The sequence below is a fragment of the Harpia harpyja genome, chromosome 6, assembly GCF_026419915.1.
Source record: "Harpia harpyja isolate bHarHar1 chromosome 6, bHarHar1 primary haplotype, whole genome shotgun sequence".
NCBI classification, from domain to species: Eukaryota; Metazoa; Chordata; class Aves; order Accipitriformes; family Accipitridae; genus Harpia; species Harpia harpyja.
In genome coordinates, this window is record NC_068945.1 from 62,144,995 (window position 1) to 62,158,818 (window position 13,824).

Sequence of the window (13,824 nt, forward strand, 5' to 3'; positions counted from 1 at the left end):
ATATTAATCAGTCTTTCATACCTTTATTAAAGACATGTCAGTTTATGTCTGTAATGCATCAGAACAGTTTAGAGGTTAGTGAGAAGCAGGATTCATCATCTCCTGATTAGGACCCAAATTCAGCTGTCAGTATATAAATGTCTACCTGTGATCTGGGTGTATAAGCTCCAGCTACAGACAAAGGAGTTCAAGAGCCCAATATAGATGCCAGAAGGTCAGCATTTAGTGTTAGGGTGTTTGAGGTGTTCTACAGTATCCAAGGATCGTGAAAGCATGGGATAATTCAGGTGCGAAGGGACCTCAGGAGATCTCTAGTCCAACCTTCTGTTCATCTATAAGGTCATAGGGTCATCCATGAGGTCCGATGAGGCTTCTCAGGGTTATTTATCCGATCAGGTCTTGAAAAACTCCACCATCTGTTAGCAACCCATCCCACTGTTGACTGCCCTGATTAGTGAAAAAAAAAATTCTTGCTACCCCATCTGAACTTTGCTCACATTGAGTTGGCACGTGCAACACAGGAACTATAAGAAAACCGTGTCCTACAGAAGTAGCAGCTGGAGACAAAGACCTAGTAACAGGTCAGCCAAATGGCTCTGCAGGCTCCATGGATTGTTCTGGTTAGAGCTCCTCCATCTCTAATAGGGGCTTAGACACTTACCTCGCATCTAAAGATTTAGAGGTGGGATTCCATTGCCCAAAATTATTTGCCCCAAAATACCTACTTTCTAGCCAGACAGAACATAGAAGAGTTCTGGTGTTCTTTAACTCTGATGTTGCACTTGTTGGTCTCTCATAGATGCCCGAATAATCTGGGGTATCTCAATGAACACTAAGAGTCTAAGTATAGGCAGCTGAAATCAGGTGATATAGGATACCTAGAGATATTTTTTTGGTATCTTTCATCAGACTGGTTGAAGGAAGTTCTGTATTATTCCATTCCTGTCAGCTCCATCATGCATCAGCCTCACAGGCTTCCCATACGCAGACATCAGACTATGCAGTGGTTATTCCAAGAATCCCAAGAGCTTCTGGAGGAAAAATGGACATACCTTTACCTTCATCTGCATCAGTTATCTGAGACTACCAAGCACTGCCAAAAATGAAAGTTTAAACCCAAACTTGTCTAGTAGGACCTTTCAGTCAAGTAGGAAAGGAAAATTTGCATGCAGCTGAGAATGAGCATTCAAAACACTGAAATAATTACAAAGTTTTCTATTAGAGTATTTTAGATGAACCTAAATGATTAAATTATCATTTTGCTATCACACAGCTGGATAATTGTAATAAAATTTTAGAAAAGGGCATTCAGGAAAGTAAATTGAACTCCTCTTTTTTTTTTTTTAATTTTTAATAAAAATAAATCTTTTGTTTGCAAGTCACAGGTACCTTTCCTGTTCCTTGCTAGAGATGAAGCACTATAAATGCTGATTTATTTTTCACTGTGAGGTTAGTCTTTGGAGTAATGGAAAATAATTTTCCTCATCTTTAATGAATAAATCATTGCGGGAGGCTCTGCATGATAGTTTGATCCTGCATAGCTATTTCTTCTGATTGTTAGCAGGGTTGTACATTTTAATTCCTGAAACATTATTAACTCATAATCATTTGCTTTTAGACCTTTCTGATAACTTTGCTTTTTCATTAATTCCTTTTCACTGAGGTAATAGGGAATTACTTTGTTTAATGATTCTCTAAAGATCCAAGAAGGCTAAATATCCTAATAAGGCAATTTTATTTCACAAATAATATCGCAGCCACCAATATCATTAAATTTTAATGTTTTCTGCAGTAGGCCATGTCCCTAGCAATGGGGTATGCAACATCCTAATCCAGAAGCAATTTTGGCAAAATGAGCCTGTCCTTTCCCAGAGCTAAGTACCGCTCAGTGGAAATTCATCAAATATGTTGTTTACTCTGAGAGAATCTTTAATATCCCAAGAAAAAAAGAGAAGATGCCTGATCACTGACTTCCTCTGAAGTAAAATTCCCCATAAGCAATGCTCCCGTGGGCGCTTAAGCTATTGAATCCCTTGAATGCACCCTTAAAGGTAAAAACTCAGGGCCTGGCCACTATTAGCTGAGAGCCTCCAACCCAACCCTTCCGTGACTGAGCCTTCAGGCTGCTTCATGGCCACGGAGACTTGCAGAAGGTTCAGCGTCTCTGCGTGTGTCAAGGTCTGGCCCGTGGGAGTAATGATGGCAGAGAAGTCAGTCCTGCAAAAGAAAATATGACTCGCCAAAGCAGCTCAGTAGAGCGTGATTTCACAGAAGAGGCAGAGATACACGCTGCAGTCGGTTTCGTGAATACTCCCTTCCAGCCGCTGCGCCGGTATGATTTTTCCTTAGGACTGAGCTTCTCTGGATGCCCTGCTTGCTGCAGACTTTATGTCCTTGAAGTTTTTACTGATATGCCCAGAGGAATTTCTTCCTTCCTAGACCACTCACCAAGAGCTCCTCTGTTTCCTATACTCAGGGTTTTACAGTAGTTAGTATCCTCCTTTGATTGTAGGTGTAGCCTCAGGAAAGGACATTATTCTTAAATTGTCTATCCCCTAATCAAAAACCTCCTTGTCTTCTGTCAAAAAGTTCAAATTTTGTCATTGTTTTGCCTTTCCTACTTGGTCCTTTTAAACAATTTTCCCTGATTGAAGTAGCTAAGGTTGAAAATCCTTTAAAACAAAAACAAAACCAAGAAAAACCTTGCTTTTTGCTTAGTAGAAGTGTGAGTTTACTCAGTGTTATATTCTGCCCTGCAATTAACAGAGATCCCCCTGGACTTCTCTATGTATGTCAGAGCCCAGGTAAATGAATGCATTTTAAATCTGTGACATGAATCTGATACACAGCCATGGAAATGGACTAGCAAATGAACTTGAAATTTTGGTATATATTCCCTGCTCTACCTAAAGAATTGATCCACGTACCAGGCAGAATCACCTGCAGTTTAGAATAAGGATCGGCTAAGGATAACACACCAGCTTTCAAATTTTTTGATGTTTAAGGTTTAAATAGGGCTACTACATCACCCACGGATACTCTTATTTCCTTTATTTGAATTGGGATCAAGAAAGAAGTACTTAAGGGATGACACAGACACATCCTGTTACACCATTTTTTTCATAAAAATTGGCCTTTTACTTCACATACAAAGAATACTTTTTAGGGTAGAATAAGAAAGTCTACTGACTGCATGCGTCATGCTCACTGTACAAGGAACTGAGCTCAGCCTTTTCAGAAAAGGTGATTGGACTGCATCCTGCTTTGAGTGTCAATTTGGGGTGCAGCTTCAGGATGGCACCAAAAATACATTAATGTCTTTGTTGGATCATAGACATGTAACAGCCTTTAAAATATATCATATCATAGGATGAATATGTTTTGGTATTTGACTTAAATATTATTTATTTTTTGTCTTTCTCAGAATTACTAGGTGGAACAAGGGGAAGACATCTCCTGGAGAGGGAGCTTATAAAGCAGTTCTTGGCTGCACTTTCTCTTGTATGCACAGAATATTAATAGCTTTCCACCATCTAGATAAATGTTTCAAAACTAGTGGTTATGGACCCTTGTCTAATCCAAGCTGTTACAGAAAAAGTTCTGAGATGGGCAAAATTTCCAGGTACCTGGGATCCGTCACTGTGGCCTGCAAACATATTATCAATCTGAAAAAGATTAGGATATGCTGCTGTACCATGCCAGCCTATACCAACATAGCACTTCTTCCAATGGAAGGAAATATTACAGAAATCACAGCTAAGTCAAACAGCTTGATCTGGTAAATAATAAGTATTTTATAGGAACCTCAGGGTATTTCATGCATGTGGTGTCATAAACAGTCCAAGATCGTTCTGCATGCATGCAGTGTATTTCTATTCCCTGCAGTTTTTATAGTGAAGTTTCCAAGCTGTGCATAAGCAATAGTATAATAGGATCTCTATTCATTTCTCCTTCAGGAATGCTGTGCATATTTACTTGATCATATTCCTTCTATTTCCCCCAATTGCTTTGCTGGAAAACAAGTATTCACTAATAATTTGCCTTTCCCATCTGTTTATTTTAGCAAGCAGATTTGATATTTTTCTTTTATTTTTCTCTGATATTTTTCTTCCCTTCTTTGTGACAGCAGGACAATGGATACAGACTCTGAACCAAGGTGTCCAAGGTTGTCTTCAGTGTGTCATCTAGCAGTAAAATGTCTCAGTCTGGGACGAAGGATGGTCCTATGGATATTCATTCAGAAAATTGGATCCAATATTTGGTTCTGCTAAATGCCTCTTATTGGTGTTTGGAGCCAAATTTGGAAGTGTGAAGCAACTGCAGCTAGAGCCAAATTCTCAAAAATCCTCAGAAAGGCTGTCAGTTCACGTTATGCTGTCTGAGGCCAGACTCTGAATGGTGTATTATCCTGATAATGTTGCTGCTTATTTTGATCCCTAAAGAGGAACTAAGTTCTCTGGTCATTCTCATGTGTTTTCAAGATTACCTAGAGGACCCTGTTTTAATTTTTTGTGGGCCCTAGCATCCTGCCAGTCAAAGACGGTCTCTTCTTTCATTCTTAACTCTTTCAATTATTTAGCTTGTAAAGTTTTCCATTTCTCACTACCTCAGTGAGCAGCTACAAAGTCTGTAAACAGAGATGTGTATAAAATCATCAAATCATCAAATATTGGAGGGCATTCAAATCTTGTGGATTTCAGTTTTTTCCCTCCCTGTATTTCCCTGATGTCATTATGGAGGTGCAAACCCAGACTTCAGTCTTCTCTGAAGAGTCTCATCATCCACCATCTCTAGATGAGGAACAGATGTGTTATCTGAGCCATGTTCCCCATCTTAATCTTCTCAGTGAGAAGGATGTTCAGTATGGTCAGTGACAGGGATAAGGGTAAGGAAAGAATCTGGGAAGAAGTTGAACTGGGTGGAGCTAATGAGACAGTATTTGATTCTTTAATATCATCTTTCAAGTGTAAATAACAATTTTCCTATATTCCAACATAAGGAACGAAACCACAGTGCAGCCTCTGGGGAGGCCTTTGTATTTTGCAATAGGCAATCTAAGTTCAACCAAGCAGCAGTACATTCAAATTGAGCTTTTATTTGCTGTCTCATCTGAGCAAAAAGCTCCTTGAAAAATTTCAGAGTAACCAACCAGCCAAATCTTTTTCCCTTTTCCAAACAGCTTGGAAGCACAGCTTCTGACACAACACTCTTTTCACTCTTCTCTCCATTATCCTCTAAAACAAGCTTTTCCCAAAGTAGAAAGGTGTACCACAAAAATAAGGACATAGCATATATTTGATCAGTTTGAATACAAGTATGACAGCAGTATTGTCATTTATTTTGATTTTTGAGTTGTTAGGAAACTCTCCTTCTGAATAAGCCAACAAAGTCCTCTTACATTTTGAAAAAAGAATTATTTGTCATGGCTCAGATAGTCACATCAAAAAAAAAAAAGCGCAAAGAAGAGGAAAGTAAATGTGACTCTGCAATTTCCTGGTACATAAAAATTTGCTGGATTTTTGGTAAAAAGGGATGAATTGGAACCTGAGAGATCTGTGAGGAATATTTCTGGATGCTGTTGCACACCTTTGACAAAAAGGACCTAATTCTTGTGCTTGCCTCCTGGTGCTTACAGGACCTTCTGGAGGTGGCACATGTGAGTTTAATGAGAATAGCCTCTTCTTTTCTCACTTGCTAGGTAAATGCATGAAACCACTGGGACATTTTACAGAAAAGAGGAAATAGTGTCTCTTTTGCAATTTCTTCTGAGTTCTTGGAAAGAGTTTCTGTAGACTTCTTCACAGTAGAGGGTTCTGGATGCTGGATATTGAATGCATCTTTCCATTTTCCATCAGCTCTGAGCCATATGTCTAAGCAGCAAAGGAGTGGAGGAATCTCAGACATGCTCCTATAGTAAGCAGTTTTACAGTCAGTTCTTAGGGCTATCTGCTATACGCATGGAGTACTCTGAAGTGGCTAACACTTCCCAAGTGCTGGGAAATTTCCTAAATTCCATGTAAATCCTTTTGCTTTGGGTTTCCTCTTGGCTGGCTCTGTGCCGTCAGAGCATGTAGATAGTAGGAATCATGGGGATATTGTTGGAAATTAGGCCAGAAAAACTTGAGCCAAGGTGTCTATCTCAGGAGTTTCAGTTTCTGTTTCAGGAGCCAAGCATAGAGGAATAAATTTCTAGGTACTTCAGTCATTTATTAGAGCAAACATGAGTCCTTTGTGGTGAAAGTTGCCAGAAAATTATAGTCCAAAGTATAAGACTTCCTTCAAGAATGTAGATATATATTTTTTCCATCAGCAATAATTCATTCAGATGAAGATCTCTTTCAAGTCCTCTCCAGCTACTTCATGGCATCTCAGCTACAAAAACAGCCAGCATATTGAAACTAGCACGTATTTTGAAAATTGACAGTTAGGAAAACTGTTGAAAGATAATGCAGTAGCAGCAATGAATCAGATTAATACGGACAACATGGGGAACATTCCACCTACTCAGGGAGCAGTGCCTGATATCAGAGGGCTCTTTGATCAATAATAACAAGACCCAGTGGCTGAGAGCCAAAACTTCAAACTGGAAATGAGATGCAATTTTTTACCAGGAGCATACTTAACCATTTGAACTCTTTACTGATAGATATAGAATATACACCTTCATTCAGAGTCTTTAAACCATGGGCGATTCTCTTTCGAAATGAGAAGCAAATGAGTTCGCAATGAACTGAAAGTTGTCAGGGTGACTGCAGCACTTTCTGGGTAAAACCTAGCCCTGAGTTATGGAGTTGATCAAATTGATAATGGTCTTAAAAAATTCATGTCTCTTGCTAGTAAGGAACCAGCTAGAATGTATTTGTGCTATGGGAAACCAGAATTTAGTCAAGATTTTCAGTGAATTTTAGGCGCTTGAGTATGGTAGAAAAACCTACATTGTGCTGGAGTTATGTGATTTTTCATAAAAACAGAATCCTTTAAGCATTTAAATTTTAACATTCTGAATAGATTGGATTTCTTCACAGGAAACACTATTTAAAGAAATATACCTTTACATTAGTTACAACTCTCATTTTTTTCTGTGCAAAAATCATTCTTCCTCTGTTCTCAAGTTTTGTTTATTAAAAACAATTTCTGGACCTTTGGACACTTGCCCAGGTGTTCACAACAGATAATAAATTAAAACACTCTTTACCTACCAAAAGAAATCAACAACCTCTTTGAGATGAACAACAAGACTAAATCAACCTACATATTTGTTGTGGTGAATAAATTACAGTATCTCAAACAAATAACTGTACCAAGATCCAAATCCTATATGTATCAAAGGCACTAAAAGACTTGGAACTAGCAATGAATGACTGACTAAAAACTCTTCATGTTCCAATTAATATGAAGACATGCCATTTCTTCTGTTGCATGACCCACTTATTATTGGTCAACATTTCTGAGCAATCTTTCAAGGGTGGCCTCACATCATATGTGTTCAAATTTGTCTGATAGACCATGCAGAAATTACTCTTTTATGGCTAGTGTTCACCACTGGAAAAACTTGCTAATTCGCAAACTTCTACACATTCTGTCCTTCCTAAACAGATTAATCATGAAGGTGCCACCTCATGCATTGCCACTGACTCTACTGCAGACGTAAGTATCAAAACTTCCATATCCAGACACTGTATAATTTAATCATGCTCAAAGGATTTCCATAATTGTATCCACAAATGGTACTGCAAGATCAGCTTTCTACTCCACAAGTTTCAATTAGAATGTGCAACACACCAATGCATTTGAAAAAAATAATGAATGCTTCTATTCCTCTCGTCTTCCAGACTTTTTATACAAATACTTAGCAAGCGAGCACTGCCACTTCTCACTTTCTAAATATTGCCTTTTATAGTGTTCCTCTCTCCTGCACTGCATGTCATCCTTGTAATTTCTTGCATTTAGCTAAAGGTACAGGGAACACTGAATGGTGCTGGAGATTACTAATGAAATATGGAGCCTTTCACTGCTAAGTTACACATAAAATGTCTGGCCTGGGTTGTTCATGGTGCAAAGATGTAACTACTGTCTGCTGGCTATATGAAAACCACTGTTAGTTTCAGTCTGCTTCCTACTGATTCAGGGGGGAATTAATTGACTGAGACACAGACAAATGAAAGACAACATTTTCGGAAGAGAACTGCCGAACGCCTGAAAATCAGATTGCTTTCTGAACAGTGACATTGGATCAAGGCGCTAAATTTTTTATATCTCAGTCTGACAAATGTGGATTAAAAATCTGAACTGCTTATGATATCTTGGCAAGTCTTGGTAAAAATGGGTAAAGAAAGGATGACTTAAACGCTTCACGCTCAAGAGACAAAAATTTTAGAAAGGCTTTAAATATACTTAAAACACATTTAAAGCTAGATTCCCAATTACCAGGTATTTCTGTATGGCTTAATCAATTCAAGCTCCAAATTAATGAGTTGCAGTGACTAATAGGTCATTCTGTTTAATACATAGATATATTCATATAGAGCAAACACTATGAAAATTATTTACAGGGTCTGAAGAAATAATGTGGAATATGTTCTTCTTCTCATTATGATTTCATAAAATTTTTGACTAGAATAAAAATTTAGGAGAGAGAAAGAAGAAAATCAACAAGGGCCCGGTATTAGTGCATTGAAAGAAAAATGATTCATGAAAGGTACTTCAAAGACAAGAAGGTGACTGTGAACTGCTACCATGGATTTGCTAAGATCAGTCAGGTTTAATCAACCTGAGTGCCTTCTCTAATGAAATGTCTGACTCTGTGAATGAAGGGAGATTGGTAGATATTGTTCAACTCAAATTAAGCAGGAGTTTAAACACAGTATCCAATAAACTTCTAGTAACCAAACTGAGGAAATGCAGGCTGGATGGGTGGACCACAATGTGTATGGAAAGCAAACTTGACTGCTGGGCCCAAAAGATGGTGGTCAATGATTCCAAGTCTAGCTAACCAGCTTTAAATGAGAGATATTCCTCAGGTGTCGATAGTGGGGCACAGTGCCAACTCAGCTGGGTAAAACTTTGAATAACCTGATGTCACTTTGCAATTAACCCTGCTTTGAGCAAGACATTGGACAGCAGTCCTCCAGAGGCCCTTCCTAACTTAATTGAAAACTCACAAGCAGTAGCTGGCTAACCACTAATCCCTGCTCTTCTTGTTTGATTCTTACTATACTCATTTTCATGGCTAACTTCAATGCGTTCTTCAAAATGTCATTTTCCTGCTGTTGCTTTGTCTACAGTGACAACAGTTTTCCCAGATGTCTAAAACAGGTTGCTTTGAATAATGAATTATACACCTTGGCTGCTAAGTGGGAGTCTGTTGTCACATTACGCAGCTGTCTGGATATCACAAAGGGAATTTATGGGAGGGAGATCCATTCTTAACAGGGCCCTAGAATTTCCAACCATTAGAATTAGACAACATTGTCCAACAGGCAATTCTCCATCAGTTTTCACCACATAGAACTTAATCAATAAAAGGTACATGGGAATATATGACTTAACCTTTCCAGCAGGAGTCCATCAAGAGTTTTCTAACCTCCAAATAAGCAAAGCTCACAATGGGAAATAAGAGCAACATAATCCAGCTGTAGCAAAAATTGACAAGGGTTTAAGTGCTTGATCAAAGTCTATGGAGACTGTTACTAACTTGAATGAGCACTGGATCATGGCTGTACTCAGAAAAGACATAATTTTTGCCATAATCCACATTTGTATCAAATTTACTGGGAGCTGTTCTATGATGAAACTGGGGCACTGCCCAAGTGTTTACATTACTGACTTATTACCCCTTCATCTTGATGGGTAACTATGCTCTGAAGACCATGACTGTAAAGACACTTTTACAGCAGACAGTAGTGCTCGGGTGAGGTAGTGACATGCCACACTGTCTCCTCCACAAAAATGGAAGTACCAGGTGCAGAATAATGTCTGACTTCCCAATTATTTTAAGCTTAACACCCAGGATAGCATAAAATTGCACCATCTATTATATTCTGAATTAGTGCTTGCTCTGATGGAACTTGTTAATATTTCATTTGTCATTTAAAGAGCAATCTCAGTGATTTTACAAACAATGGATGCTCACACGAAAATGTACAGATTTTCCTTTCTGCTTTCCTAAGGAACACTTCAAAAAGACAAGCTGTAGTACAAATGCTGGAGGCCACCTATCTCATAAATTTTGTCTCAGTGATTTGAAAGCAAAACCTTCTGCTTAGTGACTTCACTGCTCACTCCCTGTTTTTGTCTCCTTTTCCTTTGTTTTCATTTTTGCCAGTATATTCTGGTTTTCAATCCCTTGTGGTGGAGCATATCGCATGTCAACAAAAAAAATATCCAAACAGCTTTTAAACAAGAATAGTATGAATATCTGGAATATCGAACTTCTTTGTATATGTTCAGAAATGCAGGAAAAGAAAAAAAAAAATAGGAGGTGCTTTACCTTTGCTCTTTATCACCACAGTCTTTCGAGTTAATAATGAATCTCAAACAAATACTTACATTTATTTTAGAAATAAGATAATTTTTTAAACACTTAACCATTTTCAGGCAGTATTAGAAATATAAAGCCCTAATACATCAGCTGTGACAATATGACAAATTCTTCACATTCATTGCCTGGTGATTAAAATAAGAGATGTTAGGCAGAGCTGGTGGTAGTTTAAGCATAGATATGTTCTAGCAATGTAATTGCTAAGAAAAATAAATCAATTAGAAGAGTTTGCTAACATAGCACCATTAGATCATGTATTTTCTATTTCATTTACGGCCATATGGTGAAGGATTCATTTTGTCTTGGCATAAGGACATTTCTGCAGAAGAAAAATTGGATTGACATTTTATTTTTACACCAAGCTAAATTTCCTTGTAAGATAATTATTTATGAAATACGATGTGTAATTTGATGCATGATCTCTGGAAGAGGTTACTAAAGAAGGAATTAAGTTGATATTTTTAGCAGTAGTACATAAAATATATACTCAGGAGTGCTGTAAAGAAAATTGCCTGGTTACCAACATAGGAGCTGCTGTTGTGATAGCTGCTCTGCTGGCTGATATAGCTGGGATTTAACCCAGTACCTCTACAGAGAAAATCATCAGTTGGTAAAGCTATAAAGCTCTGCTACCAACAGTTCTCATCCTCATGGAATGAGTAGAGAGGGAGGAACTTGTAATATACACTTTCTGTAAAGGTAACTTCTATTATCTCTATGATATTATACATATTGATATGGAAATCACTTGTTAATGACAATGATAGGCCACTGGGGATTACTACCCTGCTACTCAGACTTAAATCGTGCCACAAGCCTAAAGCTATTCAAACTGAGCTGAAAGCTGGCACAGCCAAGATCTGATCCAAAGATGTTGGCTTTTTGTCAACAATGCCAGGCTTCCTCTTCCCATAACCATCTCTTTCCATAGCAAGTACCATTATATCATCTTCTAGTCCGAATTTTTTTCCTATCTATCTATCTCAGATGCTGATGATTCATCACATTATTCCTTTGTGGAGTCAACAGCTTGTCTGTGACAAAAATGCATCCTCTCAAAAGACCTCTGTCTGGTATGAAGAAATCAGGAGAGAAGAATCCAGCACAATTTTACTGATTTCTCAAGTGCATTCACATTTAATTACTGATTAATGTCTGTATTAAAGCACTGTCTTTCCCATCTGAATGACCTTTAGTGTCCAGACTTCTCAGTGGGCCTTTCCCTGCTGGACCAAAAAAGGCTAAAAAATCCAGTATGATTCACTGCAATTCATATTCCCCAGATCTTGAATAACTACAATCAATTTCTTTTCCAATTTTGTAATATCCCTTTGAAATTGTAGACTCTCGAAGTAGTATGATAATATCCATCTCATCAGTACTGTAGAAGGAGATATTTTTTATTTCAACTGCTGCCACATACAAGACTTGGCATGAGTGTTTTTCAATGCAGAAAACCACTGGAGCATCCACTGATTCTTGCTCTACTATAATCCCTATACCTTTTAAATAACATCATCTTCTCAAGACCTACTCCTCTGTTGTAGGAGTGACCTGCATTCCTTATACTTACATGGATAAAACTTTGCATTTATCTGATCTGAAAAAGCATCTTGATTGAATAAACCAGTTCGCCGGGTAGTCCTGGTTATTGTATCTGACTACTCCATCATTTTTCACTGTTCCTCTAGTCTTTGCGCCAACCACAGATTTTATTGACAGTGATGATATATTTACTACGAGATCATGGATAAAAAATTCTTGAGCAGTATCAGGTACATTTTCCATAGTGAATTTTCCCACTAGAAAAAGCTATAATGGAAATTCTCCATGAATAGCATCTCCTTAACATTTGTCAGTTATACCATTCATCAACTCCTTCTTGGTAGTGCACAGTGCTATATTTTTAATTAGAATGTCACAAGGTTCTAAATCCTTACAAAAGTTTAAGTAATGTAATAATTAATAATGACTTGAATAATTCAGGTACTTTTGGCATCCAAAATTCTAATCTTCTCAAAATACTTTTTTTTTTTTACAACCATAAAGTACACTGGTATTACTTAAATTTGAAGCCTTTAATCTTTGTTAATAAAATTCCATTATTTTCCTTTTGGCCTGGAAAAACAGAAATGTTGTTAGCCAAATATCCCTTTTGAATATTTACAGGTTTTACAGGTTGTTGCCACTCTTCTGAGCTTCTTCTGGGTTTTCCTCAGGATTTGTCAAAATGTTCATCAACAGTTTGGACTGTGATGTGTAAATCATCTAGGCCATGCAAATTCCTCATTGTTTATCTTCGGTAGATGATATGTGGACTGAAAGGTACTTCATCATCTTTATGTTGTACAAGTACATTATTCTTGCCTGTTTCCAATTATGGAACAGAAATATTTATTGACTGTTGCTGCTTTCTATACGTGGTTGTTAATTGCATCATCTCCTTCTACAAATTACTCTTTATCATTTCTCATGACACATCTAATCTACTTAGGAAATGCTCCTCTGAAGGAAGTCAAAATGTTCTCTCTTGCCCCAGCTTCTCCCAGCTGGAGAAGTGCTATTGAACTTAGTGCAGTGTCTGAGAAAAAAAAAGTACAAAAAAACCAAAAACAAAACATGACCTAGCTGCTTTGATGTGGCTATCTCTGTGTGTTAATTCCTCTGACCATCTTTGCTCTCATGCTGTGTCTTTCTTTGCAGAATATTTTTTTTCCTCAGAGATTCAAACATAAAAGCTACATCATGAATGCTTTCTTGGGATACATTGTGCCTTTGTATTAAGACTTCTTAATAGCTTTTGTCTTATTTCAAGATTCTCTAATCCCAAATGCAAAATTATCTTTAAAGGTTTCTTGCAAAAAGTTACCAAGGAAACGGCTAATAAAAGTCTTTGTCCAGATAAGCTGGAAATTCATAGATATTTTCTCCTTCCATTTGTTTTCTTGCAATAAATGCAACTCGTATATAAAATCAATTTTGTATTAAACACTATTAAATCCTTATAATGATAGTTTTATCTAAACTGTAACAGAATAGAGCAGCAGTGATAAGAATATTAGTTGCTGTGTATCTATATAGTAAAAGGTATTTGCTGAGCCCATACAGATACAGAACTGTAAAGATCAAGTCATTTGCCTGAAGTCATATGTGAAAGCAGATGTGAAAGGCAGGAGTGAGCTATAGGTTTTCTCTCCCATAGCCCAGCACTTTTTCCATAAGGTCATCGGGGTTTTCTTGTTGGTTTTGTTGTTGCTGCTGCTGTTATTTTTTTTGGTTACAGC